Source organism: Eptatretus burgeri, chromosome 9 (assembly GCF_056783735.1).
Source record: "Eptatretus burgeri isolate ZD-2024b chromosome 9, Ebu_testis_v1, whole genome shotgun sequence".
NCBI lineage: Eukaryota > Metazoa > Chordata > Myxini > Myxiniformes > Myxinidae > Eptatretus > Eptatretus burgeri.
In genome coordinates this window covers 7,700,378-7,717,024 of record NC_140969.1, presented here as the reverse complement: position 1 = coordinate 7,717,024, position 16,647 = coordinate 7,700,378, and the positions used below count along the sequence as shown (strand labels likewise).

General features: G+C 43.5%; 1 protein-coding gene across 1 annotated transcript in view; it reads right to left on the bottom strand.

The window, feature by feature from the left end:
• The window catches only part of LOC147019483 (potassium voltage-gated channel subfamily KQT member 4-like), a 311,546-nt gene that overhangs the window by 112,867 nt on the left and 182,032 nt on the right, over positions 1–16,647 (bottom strand). The gene's annotated exons all lie outside the window — the stretch shown is intronic.

Sequence of the window (16,647 nt, the reverse complement as noted above, 5' to 3'; positions counted from 1 at the left end):
GAATCCGCTAACGGCGAAGTCACGAATGTTGCGCATAGTTTCAATGGAATAAGGGGGTGATAGGTTCCCGGCAGTTCCTGATTCATGGGGAAGCTTTTAAAAGTTTAAAACCTTTTCGACCAAAAACGCACGATTACAGTTTCATAAAATAAGACAACACCAGGTACCATTTCCAATATTTAGTGAAGGAATGCGATTAACAGTTTGTTAAAAGTGATTAACCAACTGTACCGTAAAAGTTAAAAATAAACAAAAAAAAAACAACAGCAAGTACTGTTTCAAATTGTTATTTGCACCAACAAACACAACTTTTCAAATGAAGAAGATGATATAAAATCCAGTAAAATCAGTGGAGTCATATGAAGACCACACAGGTGAGGGTGCTGATAAGTCATGCACCGAAAGGAATGCAGGTAAGGGCGCTGAAGTGTGTGAGGATCCTGATGAGTAGCTCAGCGAATGGGATGGAGGAGAGGCAGGATAGGCAGGATAGGCAGGAGAAGCAGAAGAGGCAGATGAGGGTGCTAATGCTACTGAGGTGGGTGGACCAGAGGAAAATATCCGTGATTAAGAGCTGCCTGGCAGATTGCCGCAGGATTCAAGGCAGCGGGATGAGAAGAATGATTGAGACCTCGGACACCCTGCATATAAGTAGTCATTTGGGAATTGTGGGTAGTCGGAAGTCTGCCCATTGTTTGTGGGGGATGTTGATGGATGCTAACGTTTTACTCAGCTGGGGGTAGATGTGGTGAAACATTTTAATTGTGCAACTCATGGGAGGGAAAGAGCGGGGGGGGGGGGAGGGTGATATCTCCAGCAGCTCATAATAGATGTGGTGAAGCATCTTAATTGTGCAACTCAGTTACTCACAGGAGTTGGGGTGGGTGGGGGGCGGGTCATATCAAACACCTCCCGGAGACGTCTGTCTGAAATGTCAAACAATGTTCAGATTGGACAAATGAAGCCTTTTTTTAGCAGTCGGAACTGCTGTTGAGGTGGATTAAAAAGTTTATATTTTGAAATTTAGCTCAGATCAAGAGAATCGAGAGGTTATCGCATTTGCGGAAATTAAATGAAGCCATGAACGCTGGCGTCTCCGGGCGTTTATCAGCTTTGCGATGTATTTTTGAGTTTTAAAACATTGATTTTATTTGTATTTATTACACTCTAGTCCCTGTGCCTGCCACACTTTTCTCATCCTCCCCAACCCCTCTCACAGTGAAACTGAGTCGAGAGTGCAGTGCAGGAATAATGGGCCAAATGGCCTCCTCCTGCGTCAAAGTTCCTTGTTAAAATTTATTGGCCTCGTATCAATGTAGTCACAAATTTTACCACGACCAACAGACATCAGGTTTTGTATTTGTTTGCAGGAGAATCGTGTCTTTACTTCATGCAATGTAAAGATGGCACTTCGATATTTTCCATGAAGTTCATATAGGAGTGACCAAAAGGAGGAAACCCGGCAGGAAAAGGTGTTGCTAAAGTGGAGAGACAAATAAGCCACACAATCAAGAGTCCTTAAACCACTAGGTAATCTGGTATTTCACTGGATTAAAACAATAAAGACGTGCAAAATGCTAAACAATGCAAGGTGTACATTTGTATAAACAGGAATATGCTGTCGGGAAGAATCTTAGTGTAATCTGATACCAAATTCTCCTGCGGGTGATATAAACACAGTCTTGATCTCAAAATCAACCAATCATGTTCCGAACGAACGACATCATTCATTGCCGTTGGTCAGTAGTAGCAGTCGTGAACGTATAATGGATGGGAATACGTCTGAAAGGAGTTCAAATATCACAAAGGAATAATAAGTTGCCAAGGTACTTAGCTGAACAGCCCTCGAGAAACAGCAGGGGTGAAGGCAGGAATGTTGATCAAGGATCCAAGGAGAAATTGATTCCCCACTCTTCATACGAGCTGCACCAACCTGAGTAAGGTTGCAAGGCTACGTGAGACAGGCAAGCTGCCACCAAGGCAAAGAAGGGTTCTTTACACACAAGCCGCAAGAAGGTGCCAATGTCAGGTGATGAATCATTGCCGGCGAAACTCCACAATAAGAGTTGCCCGTTGCAGCACAACACCAAGCACAGAAGATCTCTATGGAGTGGAATTCGTCAAATAGACGCCAACAAGTAGTAGCCATTTGTGCCAAAAACGCCAAGCAGGCGGATCTACAGCGTGGAAGGAAAAGACGTCCGAGGCATTCAGAATCCGAGTCAATCCTTTATTCCACCTGCAACGGACTGACCTGCTCGGCTCTCTTCCGGGAGCACCGGGTTCTGTAAAAACCCAAATCAACCCGAGCTCAAGCATATTTACATCGATACTAGTAAATTTCAGTGTGGGTCATTCCATAACTCCAAAACCATGAAACCCAGTGGCCTCAAACTTTGCATGCATACGAAGGGAACTCCATGGGAGTGCATGAATGAAAATTGGGTGTTTGGGTTAATTTAAACACCCCTTTTGAAGATGATTAACGACCTTATTTAATTATCCTTTTTCAAAGCCCATCCTTGGTCACCTCATTGTCCTTCCTTGGGGTCTTAATTCACCATTTTTTTTGCCTGCTCAACAATGTCTCGACTTGGAACAGACCGTAACGATTTCTTAATGAGTGTTTTTTTTCTTCACTTTCCTTATTCATATAATTGAATGCCTGATTATCATACCGACGAATCGCTGGGGACATTGCAATGCTTATAAACACCCAGAAATGCAAGCATTTGTGGGTTCATTTCATTTACGCACATGCCATAACCTCTATAATCTCTTGATGTGAGCCAAATTTCAAAAGTTAAACTAGTTAATTGACTTCAGCACTCGTGTTCACAAAAAAAAAGTGTTCATTTATCCAATTTGGATATTGCTTGACATTCCGGGCGTCTCTAGGTGGAAGGTGATTATATGACTGATCGGCGATCACTAATCACGTTTCCCCTTTTTGTACGATCTTCTTTCATGATACAACTCGTCACTTCCACATAAACAGACACATTAAAAAATTTAAACGTTTCATTTTTTAAAGTTTCTACAACCCTTTCACTGGAGTGCTTGCTTGAGTACTTCAGCCACTGAGCGAGCGCTTTCCAAGCTTCGATCTCCACAAGCCTCCATGGTGATACCGTGGCTTGGTTCTCAGTGGAGACATCTCCGGAGTTAAGAAGGCAAAATTAATTGATGATTACAATGAGTAAAAAATGTTTTCAGTGATTACAAAGCAATGAATCGCCACATCATGGCAGGATAGCCGAGAGTTATGCACGCTTGCTCTAAGCTATCCATCCTGGGTTTGAATCCTGACCCACCTATAAACTATCATATCTGCCTGAATCCCCCCTCTCCTCTCCCCCTCCCCTCACACCCCTTTCCTTCTCCCACCCCTCTCTCACTCCCAACTCTCTCTCTCCCCTAACCCTCACCCTCTCCCAACCCTCTCCCTCTCTCTCTCCCAACCCTCTCCCTCTCTCTCTCTCTCCTACACCTCTCCCTCTCTCACTCCCAACCCTCTCCCTCTCCCAACCCTCTCCGTCTCTCTCTCCCAACCCTCTCCGTCTCTCTCTCCCAACCCTCTCCCTCTCTCTCTCCCAAACCTCTCCCTCTCTCCTACACCTCTCCCTCTCTCTCACCCCTATCCCTCTCCCCCCCCTCATTCTGTCCTCTCACCCCTGTCCTCTCCCGTCCCGTTCCGATATCTATTTCTCTCGCCTCCTGGTGGTCAGTCGTTCTGTGTGTAAGTGTTATGGCGGTGTGTTGGTGTGTGTGTGTTAACCCTGTGTGTTTTGGTGTGTGTGTTTTGGTGTGTGTGTTTTGGTGTGTGTGTGTGTGTGTGTGTGTCTGTTGGTGTGTGTGTGTGTGTGTGTGTGTGTGTTGGTGTGAGTGTGTTAACCTTGTGTGTGTGTGTGTGTGTTAACCTTGTGTGTGTGTTTGTGTGTTTACCCTACCCTGCTTTGCAGCGTTTTGTTTTGTTTTTGAATCGTTTCCCCCACCCCTCCTCTTGCCTCCCCCGAGTCAGAGGAAGGGAGAGAGGAGCACTTATGATGGTATTCGGTACATTCTTTCTGCTTTGGGTGGTGGCTGTATTGATATACTGTTGTGCATAATTAATTTATCGCATTCATTCATTCATTTGCTTTTATATTTAATTACTTCATTTTATTATTTGTACTTTTTGCTTTCCTTTAAATTGTTCTCACTTTCTCATGACCCGTTGAAGTTTGAATGGTGTTAGCTGCTTTATTTTCATACATCCAGCCATTGAAGAGTCATGGCGGGTCAAAGTTCACGGTATGCTTCGTTGGAAGCGCGAACCTGGAAACACGGGTTTGTGTGCACTCCTTCGTCGGAGATCAACAAAGGGAAATTAATTGTTGCTGTCAGTGAGAACATCGGGATTGAAAATGTTGAGGTGGTTTCCCGTATGAACAAACAAATTGTTCTTTTTCATTTCTGAAGTCCCGATGGTTGCTGAAGTCGTGGAGCACAGACTTTTTATTGACCTAGATGTTGACGTGCCCTCCACCCCCTCCACATACTCCGGCTAAAAAGTTATTTACCACCTTTCGTTAAAAGCGATCAAATTGTAACCCAACAGTACGGTTGTATCTCCATTAACAATGATTCCGTTTCACAGTCAGAATGACAAGTTAAAACACATGTTGTTTATCGGATTGCATTCATAATCTTACCACCAGATGTTTCAGGGTTTCAGGCAATTCTTCCCTTTAATATCGAGGGACATACTTCTATGGGATATGATTACACAGAAACCCTTGTGTGTTATGTTGTGGTGAATTCGGACATGTAAAAAGATCATGCCAAAAAGACATATCGAATCAAACTGTTAATGAAGGATCCTCGTCCCAACAACTCCTCATTTCAGTGAATGCATCCAATACAGAAGCTGAAGCATTCTTTCTCTTTTCCGTTCCCCCTCTCTACCTCGTACCCCTCTTGCTCCTCCTCCTCCCCCTTTCCCCTCTCCTCCCACTCCTCTGCCCCTCCTCCCTCTCCTCTGCCCCTCTCCCTCTCCTCTGCCCCTCTTCCCCCTCCTCCCTTTCCTCTGTCCTTCCTCTGCTTCTCCTCCCTCTCCTCCTCTCCCCCCTTCCTCTACCTGGTTTGCAACCTCCTCCTCCTACTCCTACTACTACTACCACTACCAGTGCTCCCCAGACTGAAGTTACCACCCCCATACTCTCTGAGCTATCTCAACCTTGCAATACTTCTGCTAAGGATAACAACATCGCTATCATTATAGTTAACGACACATTTAAGGATGTAACCGCTGAGTGTGTCCCTCCAGCATCTTTGGTTCTCCATCCTGAATCAACCATGGATATTGAGCAAACAGGTGAAGGCCATGAGGAAAATGAGGACTACGATTCAGATGGTTGCATTTGGCGTGTCGTGTCGAGTGCATTTGGCGAGGAGTTCCCTTCAGATAGTAGTCTTGATGATACTGCAATTTTTATTTCTGATATATTCTATTTTTTACAAAAAAAAACACTACTCGTAAGAAACAAGTCAACCAAAATGATTTTCTCCCCAACTTGGGTGTGTTTGTCCAAAAAATGCAAATCATTGTTAAGAACCCAGAAGCTGTTGCCATTTCTCCTGCTTTTTGCAAGAGGTTGAAAAAATATATTCTCAAAGCAAGGAATCTTTTGATGGCATAAACATTCCTTGACCCCCCCTCCCCACCCCCTTTCTATCATTTCTAACCCTAACAAGTTGGATAAAACGGAGGGTGGAATCCCTTTTGTATAGTCAAAACGATGTAGCTAATTAATAATGTAAAGGTAGATATTATTCTTTCACAAGAAACTCGGGCGACTGAGATGCATGGCAGACTGAAGGCTGAAGTTGAAAGGCACTTGGTTTTCAGTAACACGGCCTGCGTGAGTGCCGGTATTGCTTTTTACCCCTCAGCCCGAACTGGGCTGAAAAAGGGGTATTGTGGTCACAGGCGTTGTCCGGGCGTCCGTCTGTCAACTTTTGGTTTCCGTCAATTTCGAGGAGAACGCCTTGTCCGATTAAATCCATTTTTGCAGCGTATGTTGGGGTTGAGTAGAGGAAGGTTCCTTTCGAAAATGGGCACGCTGCAATTTTCAATGTGGCCTCCATGGCAGCCATCTTGAAATTGGTTTCCGTCAATTTCGAGAACGCCTTGTCTGATTAAATCCATTTTGCAGGGTGTGTTGGGGTTGAGTAGAGGAAGGTTCCTTTCGAAAATGGGCGCACTGCGATTTTCAATGTGGCCTCCATGGCAGCCATCTTGAAATTGGTTTCCGTCGATTTCGAGGAGATCGCCTTGTCCGATTAAATCCATTTTTGCAGCGTGTGTTGGGGTTGAGTAGAGGAAGGTTCTTTTCGAAAATGGGCTCGCTGCGATTTTCAGTGTGGCCACCACGGCGGTCGTCTTGAAATTGGTTTTCGTCAATTTCGAGAACGGCTTGGCTTGTCCGATTAAATGCATTTTTGCAGTGTGTGTGTGTGTGTGTGTGTGTGTGTGTGTGTGTGTGTGTTGGAGTTGAGTAATGGAAGGTTCCTTTCGAAAATGGGCGTCCTGCGATTTTCACTAGCCGCCACGGTAGCCATCTTGAAGTCTGATTGATTTTCGATATGACGTCTAACATCCTCTAACTGACTGCATCATTGTGATATCACTGCTTCCTTTTACAATGCATGGGCTGAGGGGTTACGCCCGCTTTGCGGAGCTATTTTTATATTTCTGCACGGCTTCCCATCTCCTCTCTTGTTTTTAAAGAAATTGTTCCTGGATATTTAGCTGTAATTGATTTAAAATATAACCGTCAGCAGATATTAATTGTCAATGTTTATGCCCCAAGTGATGGTACAGTCAGGACAGCTTTCTTCACTGATTCCTTCACTTTCCTTAATCATCTCACCCCCGATACCCTATTGTGTTTAGGTGGTGATCTTAATTGTACATTAGACCCAGTCAGACATCGGAACAGCCCTGAACCTCATCCAGCTAGTGTAGGCCTTTGTCCACACTTTTGTCACAACACTATCTTGGTGATGTTTGGCGACTACAGCACAGGAACGTTCAACAATTTACTTGGTGTCGTTGATTGTTAAATAATTTGTCGCTTTGAAGGCTTGATAAATTTTACATTAGTCTCTCCTTTTTAAATCGTGTAAGTTTTACTCACATCATGCCCTCTGGATTTTCTGATCATTTTTTAATTAAAATGAGTCTTTCTTTTCCCAGCTCTCAGAGGAATACTTCTCATTGGTCTTTTAATAACCTCTTTTAAATGATTCCTTTTTTAAATCATCCTTCAAAAATTTTTGGCTTCGAATTCTAGAATCACAGAAGGATTTCACAAATTTTTGTCAATGGTGGGATTATATAAAAGCACAAATCCGAGTCTTCTGTCAGCAATATAGGAATAACTTCATGAATGTAAAGCAAGCTAGGATAAGTATTTTAAAAGAAAGAAATCCTCATTTTACAATATATCAGGATTAATATTGATAAGGATGTACGATGCCGGCGGCTTTATGAGAAACAAGCCCTATTGAATTGTTTAAATGGAGAAGATGCTCTCGGAGTGCGAAACCGACTTAGAGTGAAAGGCCTGTCGACTTCAGAAACTTGCTGTAAAGACTTTTTTAACTTTGAAAAAACTACAAAGTCTAATCATTCACTGCTAAACTTACGTTCAAGTAATGGACAAGTTATTGAAGACAATGCTCAGTTGAAGTGTTTTATTCGGAATTTTTATAAGAATCTTTTTACCACAAAGAAAAGTAATGAACGAGCGAGCAATGTCTGATTTTAACAAAACTCTACCACAATTGTAAGTATCACAACAACACTCTTTAGAACAAAATTTTACTGTAGATGAACTTTTAATAGCTCTTAATGACCTTCATGATCGAAAAGCACCTGGCTTTGATGGTTTACCTGTTGAATTTTATGAAACATTCTGGGATTTGCTCGGACCAACACTTCGAGATGATTTAAAGTTTGGTTTGCAAGGTTAATTACCTCCGCCACCGAAGATGAAGGAGTTTATGTTTTTACCCCTTTCTGTTTGTTACTTGCAAAATCGAAGATTTTGAGTATATTGATCAGTTGATTTTGTTATTCTGTTTGTCTGTTTGTTTGTCTGTTTATCGCCAACAGGTCACAACTTTAAACCGGTCTTCACGAAACTTCACCACATGGTGGAGTTTGTCATAAGGAAGAAGCCTATTTTTTTGAGGCCAAAAGGTCAACATAAGCCAAAGGTCAAAAACTTAGCCGGGATTTCTAAATTCCTCAATTTTCATCCGATCGACATGAAATTTGAAAAGGATTTCCATATTAGGTTACTGAATGCAACCGCTAATTATTTTTGAGGTCAACATAAGGCAAACTTCTACAATTTTCAATTTTCATCCGGTTGACTTGCAATTAGAAGAGGATTTATTTGCTGGTAACAAACAACAAATAACAAAAGAACAAATTGCTTCGCTGGTAAAGGCCCAGTCACACCTTGACGTTTTAGCCAGCGATGGCAACGTATTAAAATTTATGTAAAACGCTGGCTTACGTTGAACTTTTGATGTTTTTTTTTTTTAAAAGATTCGGACGTATTCATAGTGACTTGGTCTTATGTATAACGCATTAGTAACGGACACAGAACGTTTCGTTGTGTTATAGATAACTTATACCAACGAATGCTGAACCTGTTGTCGGCCTACACAACCTATGCCCAACGATAGTCTAACTTAGGCATAGCGCGTTGCACGCATCGCCGACGATGTCGTGACGTAGCCTATTAAAAGGCTGACGCACAACGATTCGAATCATAACTGCCGTAGAAATGGAAGTGTCAACATCGCGGTCACACCTTGGCGATCTTGCCAGCGTATGCCGACCTAAGAAAAATGTGTCTAAAACATTGGGGCACGTCAATTACGGTATGAGTAAGTTTGGTATACGTGAGTAGAACGCTAAAGTACGCTATCATACGTCGTAGTAAGTAGAGTACGTCAAGAAATTTTAAACATGTTCAAAATTTTACGACGTACTCGGCGTATGACACACGTTCCGCATGCGATGGGGATAAGTTTTACACACGATATGTGGACGCTTACACACGTCCACAAAGGCTACTTATAAGCTACTCATAAGTCAAAACACGTCGCGGTAATGTCTTTTTTACGCGAAACTTATTTCTAACTTATGTTTGACGTGCTTTGAACCAATTCTTTACGTAGTCCCAACAAACATTGACGTATGTAGACGTATTCCAATGACGTCTTCCGGTCGACAAAAAAATAAATGAACGTGTTTCTAACTTACAACTGCCATATAAAGACGTGTTCCCAGCGATTTTGGGAATTGGTATATAAAAATGGTGTTCATAAAAGGGGAACCCAACAGTGTTTTCGAGTCCTTTTTGAGTCGATGTCCATGTCAGCAGTAACAGTATCAGTATTAGTATTAGTAGTAGTTTGTTCATGTTGGCAGTAGTAGGTGAGTGTGAGGGGGAGGGTGTGGGTTATGATGGATCCTCCTTGCGTCCGCGTGTCCACGGGTAGGAGACATCTTTGCACCATTGTTCGAAGTTCTTCGCGGATAATTTTTTATGGGGCTTTTTCAACAATGAGCTATGGCTTGTTTTTACGATTTAGGTCTATTCATAATGGGTTGGACAAATGCACAATGAACTAATAATGTGCATAGAGCGCTTCGATAACTTATAGATACGGTATACCAACGAATAATTATTGTGTAGCCGGCGTTCACAAACTATGCCCAACGATAGCCTAACTTATCCATATCGTGCGGCAGTTTATCTTTGCCGTTGACGTGGGGTTTGCTATTCATCGGCTGCCACTCAACGATTTAAATGGCTGCATCTCCACTATTGAAAGGAGACGCTTGCGCTCAACAATTGGATTTTTTTTTTACACTCAACGACTTCTAAACGGTACCACTCAGCTATTTTCATTGTTTGCAATGAACGATTTAAATTGCTGTCACTCGCCTTTGTTTTTTGACGCTGGCGCTCAGAAATTTTAATCGTTTCTATTGAACGTGCTAAATCGCTCAAACTCCACTATTGAAAGTAGACGCTTGCGCACAACAATTGGATTTTTTTTTACACTCAACGACTATTAAACGGTACCACTCAACTATTTTCATTGTTTACAATGAACGATTTAAATTGCTGTCACTCGCCTTTGTTTTTTGACGCTGGGGTTTGGAAATTTGAAGCGTTTCTTCTGAACGTGTTAAAACGCTCCAACTCGACTATTTTAAATAGACGCTGCCGATGGACAATTGGAATCATAGCCAAGCTAGACATCGAAGTGCGAACATCCTCGTCATGCCGAAGAAAAGTTTGAAGAATGCTACAAATAAGTGTCCTGGCCGTAGCCGTGGACGCTGACGCAAGGACGATCCACTATTCCGACGGCTTTCAGCCTATGAGTAACTTAAAAGTAACGTCTGTCGACGTGTGGCAACGATCGCGTAACGTGCCAACAACACGTTAATCATAGGTTAGAAATAAGTTTCGGGTACGCTAAACATTACCTCGGCGTGTCTCAACTTATGATTAACTTACAAGTAGCATGTGTTGATGTCTGTCAACGATCGCAGACCGTGCATTCAACTTGTGGCCAGCGTAGCGGAACGTGTGAGTCATACGCCGGCACAGTGAAATTTCAAGCATGCAAAAATTTGAGGACAACCGAAAAGTACAACGTTTAAAGCCAGCGTACAACGACGTATGGCAGTGTTTTCCAGCGTGCTCTCAATGTTATCAAAACTTACCCATAACGTATTCAACGTGTGCCAGCGTTTTAGAAAAATTTTTCAAAAATCGGCATACGTTGGTTAAAACGTCAAGGTGTGACTGGGCCTTAACAAATATCCACATGAACTGGTTTGAGATTTTACAGTTTACAGTATATATAAATACATACATTTATATATATATATATATATATATATATATATATATATATATATATATATATATATATATATATATATATATATATATATATATATACATATATGTATATATATATATATATATATATATATATATATATATACATATATGTATATATATATACATATATGTATATATAAATACATATATGTATATATAAATACATATATGTATATATAAATACATATATGTATATATAAATACATATATGTATATATAAATACATATATGTATATATATATATATATATATATATATATATATATATATATATATATATATATATATATATGTATATATAAATACATATATGTATATATATATATATATATATATATATATATATATATATATATATATATATATATATATATATATATATATATATATATATATATATATATATATATATTGTTGCGGGCCGGTGGTCGGGTGAGAAGACCACAAGGTGGGGGAATTCAATTCCCACCAGACTCCCTGGAATTGTCGGCCGTCGCACACGGATAATTCCGTGACACGACGGGTCGCTTAACCAACTGTGAACGCCAATAACTCAACCGTGTGACCTCGGGTCCTCCCGTCAATGGGTTAATCAGATTACCTAATTAATCACGTGGTTTAATTACCGGGGAACCACGCCCTCGGTACGCCTTGTCCGAACCGGATCACTCTACCGGATTGGATCACTTTTCCGGATCGGATGCAACCGGGCGACACTGCCAAGGACGTACCGGCTAAAAGGAACGGATTGTTGGGAATAAAGTCCTGGTTAAAGTAGGATTCGGACCATGCTGGACCAATGGGAGAAACGACAAAAATTAGCAGGGAACATTCCTAATGTGTAATTATTTATTAACAAGCAAGCGAGGAAAGGTATGTGGCACAGTGAAGAGTTATTGGGGTATGTAACGCAGGGATAGAGGAGAGAGGTGTGGTGCGCCAACAATACAAGCAACTTTCGCAAGCAGACAAAGAGCAGACTTGACGTGAAATTAATAACAATAATGATAACTAGAGGGGGAGCACTCGGTAGAGTGCTAAACCTCCGCCGCCAATACTGTTTGGTCACTCAAGTGAACCTGATATCCTCTTCATTCAATTTGACGTCAACAGTGCTCACAGAGTTATAGTTTGCAACTTTCCCTTTTACGTACTCAATTCATTCGTCATAACAAGATTCCTTGAGACAGAAATAGATTCAGGGTATATCCACCTGAAGTTCCAAAATCAGCCGCAATTATAATTTTGGCATGTTTTTTTGTTGGAAATCACTTATAACATGTAGAAATGCAAAAAAAAAATAAAAAAAAAAAATCGAAATTTAGTTGAAAAAAAAAAACTTGCAAATTTTTTTTTGTCTCTAATAAATTTTTTTTGGGGGGGGGTTGGAAATCACTTAAAACATGTAGAAATGCAAAAAAAAAAAATTCAAATATAATTTGAAATTGGCCACCATAGCGGCCATATTGGATTTTGGACCAAGTCCAAAATCTAATGGCATGATCCTTGGACCAGACCTTACCCCCACACCAAGTTTTGTCGAAATCCGTCGAGTTTTTCCGAAAAAAACTGTTCACAAACAAACAAACAAACAAACAAACAAATAAACCAATGTCACCCGCAGGGTGACCCGTATCTTGCCAAAAGGTGACCACGTGTGACTTCTTTAAGGTCACACTGTGGTGAACAGAGCTGCTATCCACCAGGAGTGATTCCTTGAGGAATATCTGCCTACGAGAGATTCCGATGAGAATCGTTCTACAGAGTAACCATGAAAAATATGCTTTTGCCTCATCACGTCACCAAATGACGTCATAATGTCTCAAGCTTGACATATCTAGAAAGCACTCATCGAGGTGTTCAATTAGAGGTACTACACGATATGGTTCCTAAAACTTGAAAATTTGACCTTGGGGTCAAATATGTTTGACCTTAGGCGCTAACCATGAAGGTCAAGGCCAATCGCTACCAAAAATTAATCAGCTGAGCGCCAGACCATGAACTATATTCCCATGAAGTTTGAAGACGATCCGATCAAAATTACTCAAAAAATAAGGGTTTCGTCGACTCCCCTGATTTGCAACAAAGTGACCTTGACCTTTGACCTTGACCTTCAAAAGTTTGTGCACTGAAAGGGACCTCTATAGGCCTCTGATATGCGAAGTTACAAACATTTCCAATGATAACTGTGCTCTGCAGAATTTTTTATACGTGATCACAGACAAACAAACAAACAAACAAAAAAAAACATACAAGCTGACTAACATACCTTGCAAAAACTTCGTTTTGGCAAGATAACAAACAGAAAGGGGTGAAAACAGCAACCTCCATCCATCTTCGATGGCGGAGGTTAATAATGATCTTCCACAGACTTACTTAACAGACAGTCGCCAGCACACTCAGACACACACAGAAAAAGAAACCCCGATGAGAAGGGACTTTTGCAACTAGGGAAGGAGGGGAGTTGAGGTTATGCTCTCGGTTCCTGGACGCCCGATGGCACGACGCACCACCAATAGGTTTCGGGGTGGGAGGGGATGCTCTGTGGTGCGGTACCCAACAGTAGTTGCGTTGTCTCTTGCCCCAGCCGCACATGTGTGGACTGTGCTCGTGAAGGAGGAGCTTGAGTGGAGAAGGGCAGAATCCAGAGTGCGAGGGTGGAGTAGTGGGCAGGACCAGGCAGGCGGGTGGACGAGGCGAGGCATGGGTGGAGACAAGGAGGTGGAGTCGACGAGGCGAAGCGTGGGCGGAGACGAGAAGCAGGAGACGAGAACAGGAACACACCGCGTGAAAACACACACGACGGAGGAACTTCTCAGTCTTTTATAGGACCCGAAGCTCGGGGGGAGGGTGCCATGCCAAATTCAATGTCATCGCCCGAATTGGGTGCTTCGATTGGCCCTGACCCCTCACGTGGCCCACCAGCTTCGGCCGGAAACCCCCTCACCTCGTTTCCGGAAAGGCCACCCCAGAGAGTGAACACACCTCGCTCTGACCCCATGACATGACACGAATCACCCACACCGAAATCGGCATGGGAATCACAAGCAAATCTTCATCGGGTCTGGACCTCTTGTCCTCGGGTGAACCGACAATGGACCCGCGGTCTTCTGGAGAACCTCCCGGACCAACCACGTATCCTCCTTCGGAGCCGCTTGCGGATCCCGGGGGTGTTCGCTCTGAGATCTCGGGTCATCGTGGACCGCACGTCGTGTCAGGTGAAGGACGGTATGCTGTGGTAAACGAGACGAGGGGGCAAGCAGGGCAGAGGGTACCATGGATCGCCGCGCTGTGGTAAACGAGACGAGGGGGAAAGCAGGGCAGAGGGTTCCGTGGATCGTCGTGCTACACGCTGTGGTAGACGAGACAGGGGCAAGCACGTGTTTCGTGCAGCGTGGGTGTCGTGCTGTGAAAAACACCATTCGTCCAGCCTCTTAAGAGGTATTTGTCCACATGGCTTTCCAATGCAATCGGCAATTCTCCCCAGCTTATTGGAAGCTCAAATTGACAGTCCAGCACCGAGCGCACGTCACTCGCCGCACATGTCGGGTTTCGGGCTCGCCCGGGAACAAGACTCCGGATACAGCGGATCCTTCGAAAGCGCACGTGACTCGCCGCAGATGCTCGGGTTCGGGCTCGCCCAGGAACGAGACTCCGGATAAAGCGGATCCTTCACGGCGGCGCGGCAGTTTGCCCACCTTACTGCGAAAGCGCACATGATTGATTTATCCCAGGAAAGACAAGAGGAGTGGGGATGAAAAGAAAATGATTTAGCAACCCAAACTATTAAATCATCGCAACGCACTCCCTGGTTTTAATTTTTTTTTTGGATACCTTGTCGAGGCTCGGATGAGAGCTAACGCACAACGCACATCAAGGGGGGCATGAGACAAGAGGGGAGGGAGTGGGAAGGACAAAACAGTGGGGAACAGAGACATTAGGAGATCTGTGGAAGGGAGAGGGATGGGACGGGGAACATGGGGAATAGAAGATGGACATTACAGGGACTTTCAGGAAGGAAAGCAGGGAATTTGAAGGAGGTGGGCTTGGGTGGATTATCGGGGGTAGAAAAGATCGAGGATTTGGATGGGGGGTGCTAAGGGGTGGTGGTGAACAGCTGTTTTGAAGGCCTGGAGGGAAGAATGGGAATGAACAGAGAGGGAGTTTATACCAAAGGCGGGGAAAAAAGAGGAATGAAAGAGTGAAGGTGAGCAGTGATTCGTGATTTTTGTAGTTTTACCAGAAGGGGGTTGTTGGCGGACCTTGAGCGCCCTGCCGAAATGTGGTGGGGACAAATCACAGAGAGAGCAGGGGGGCGAGGCTGGAGAGGAGACGGTAGAAGACAGAAAGACCACCGACCAACCTGCGGTGATTGAGTGAGAGGCCCAAAGACTCAGCCTCATTGCGGGAGATGCCAATGATCTGAAATGCCTTGGTTTCTACAGCATGAAGCCGAGAAAGGTGGGAGGCATGAGCACCAGCCCAGAGGGGAGAGCAGTACTCCATCAGGCTGCGGACAAAAGCTTTGTAAGTGGTCAGGAACTCAGGTGGGCCGAGGAAGGACTTTGCACGACGGAGGATTTCCAGTCGACAACTGGCTTTGGAGGCGAGGTTTGAAATGTGGCTTTTCCAGGAAAGGTCAGGAAGATAGTGAGACCCAGGAGCTTGAAAGAAAGGACTTGTTGAAATTGTTGAGAAAGTGGAGTGGGGGGGGGGGGGTTTAAACGGTCCTTTTGAAGAGACATAGGGAGAGTGTGACATTTGTCCAGATTGAAAGACATGTTCCACGTGTTGGACCAGTTTGTGATTACATCCAGATGAGCAGTGAGCAAAGAAGCTGCTGCTTGCCGGTCTGAGGGATGACCGATGGTACGGCAGAGGGTGGAGTCATCAGCAAAGAGATAGAGGATTTTCCAGCAAGTCGGAGAGATCATTGATGAAAACCAGAAAAAGAACAATGCCCAGGACGCTACTTTGAGGAACTCCATCCTGGACAGGAAGAAGGGATGAAAGAACTCCATTTAAGGCCACACGGTGACTGCGACAGGAGAGGAAGTCTGCGAGCCATGAGTGGAGATGGCCTTGGATACCATAGGAAGAGAGTTTGGTGAGCAGGGCAGGGTGCCAGACTGTGTCAAAAGCACGTGATAGGTCCAGGGATATGGCTCAGATTTCATGTCTGGCATTGAGGGCTGCCATCCATTGTTGGGAGAGCAGAAGCAGCATATTCAGGGTAGAGTGACCTGGTCTGAAACCAAATTGATGATCAGAAATCAAGCCATTGGAGAAAAGGAAGGATTTGATGTCTGAAGCAATGATGGATTCCATAACCTTGCTGATGATTGTGAGAAGGCTGATTGGTCTATAGTTGCAGGGATCTGTTTTTGCACCTTTTTATGCAAGGCAGTAATGTTTGCTGATTTCCAAGCAGATGGCAGTTGACCTTGAGCAAATGAGAAGGTGAATAGAACAGAGAGAAGGTGAGCAAGAGCGGAAGAGCAGGTTTTTCGGACACGTGGGCTGATGCCGTCTGGACCGGTTGCAGAATCTGAGTCGTGGTTTGACAGCAAACTCTCCACCTTGTCAGGAGAAAAGGACACAGAGTCCAGGGACAGTTGGGTGCGACTGGATCAGGTGGGTAGAGAAAGTGATGGGTTTT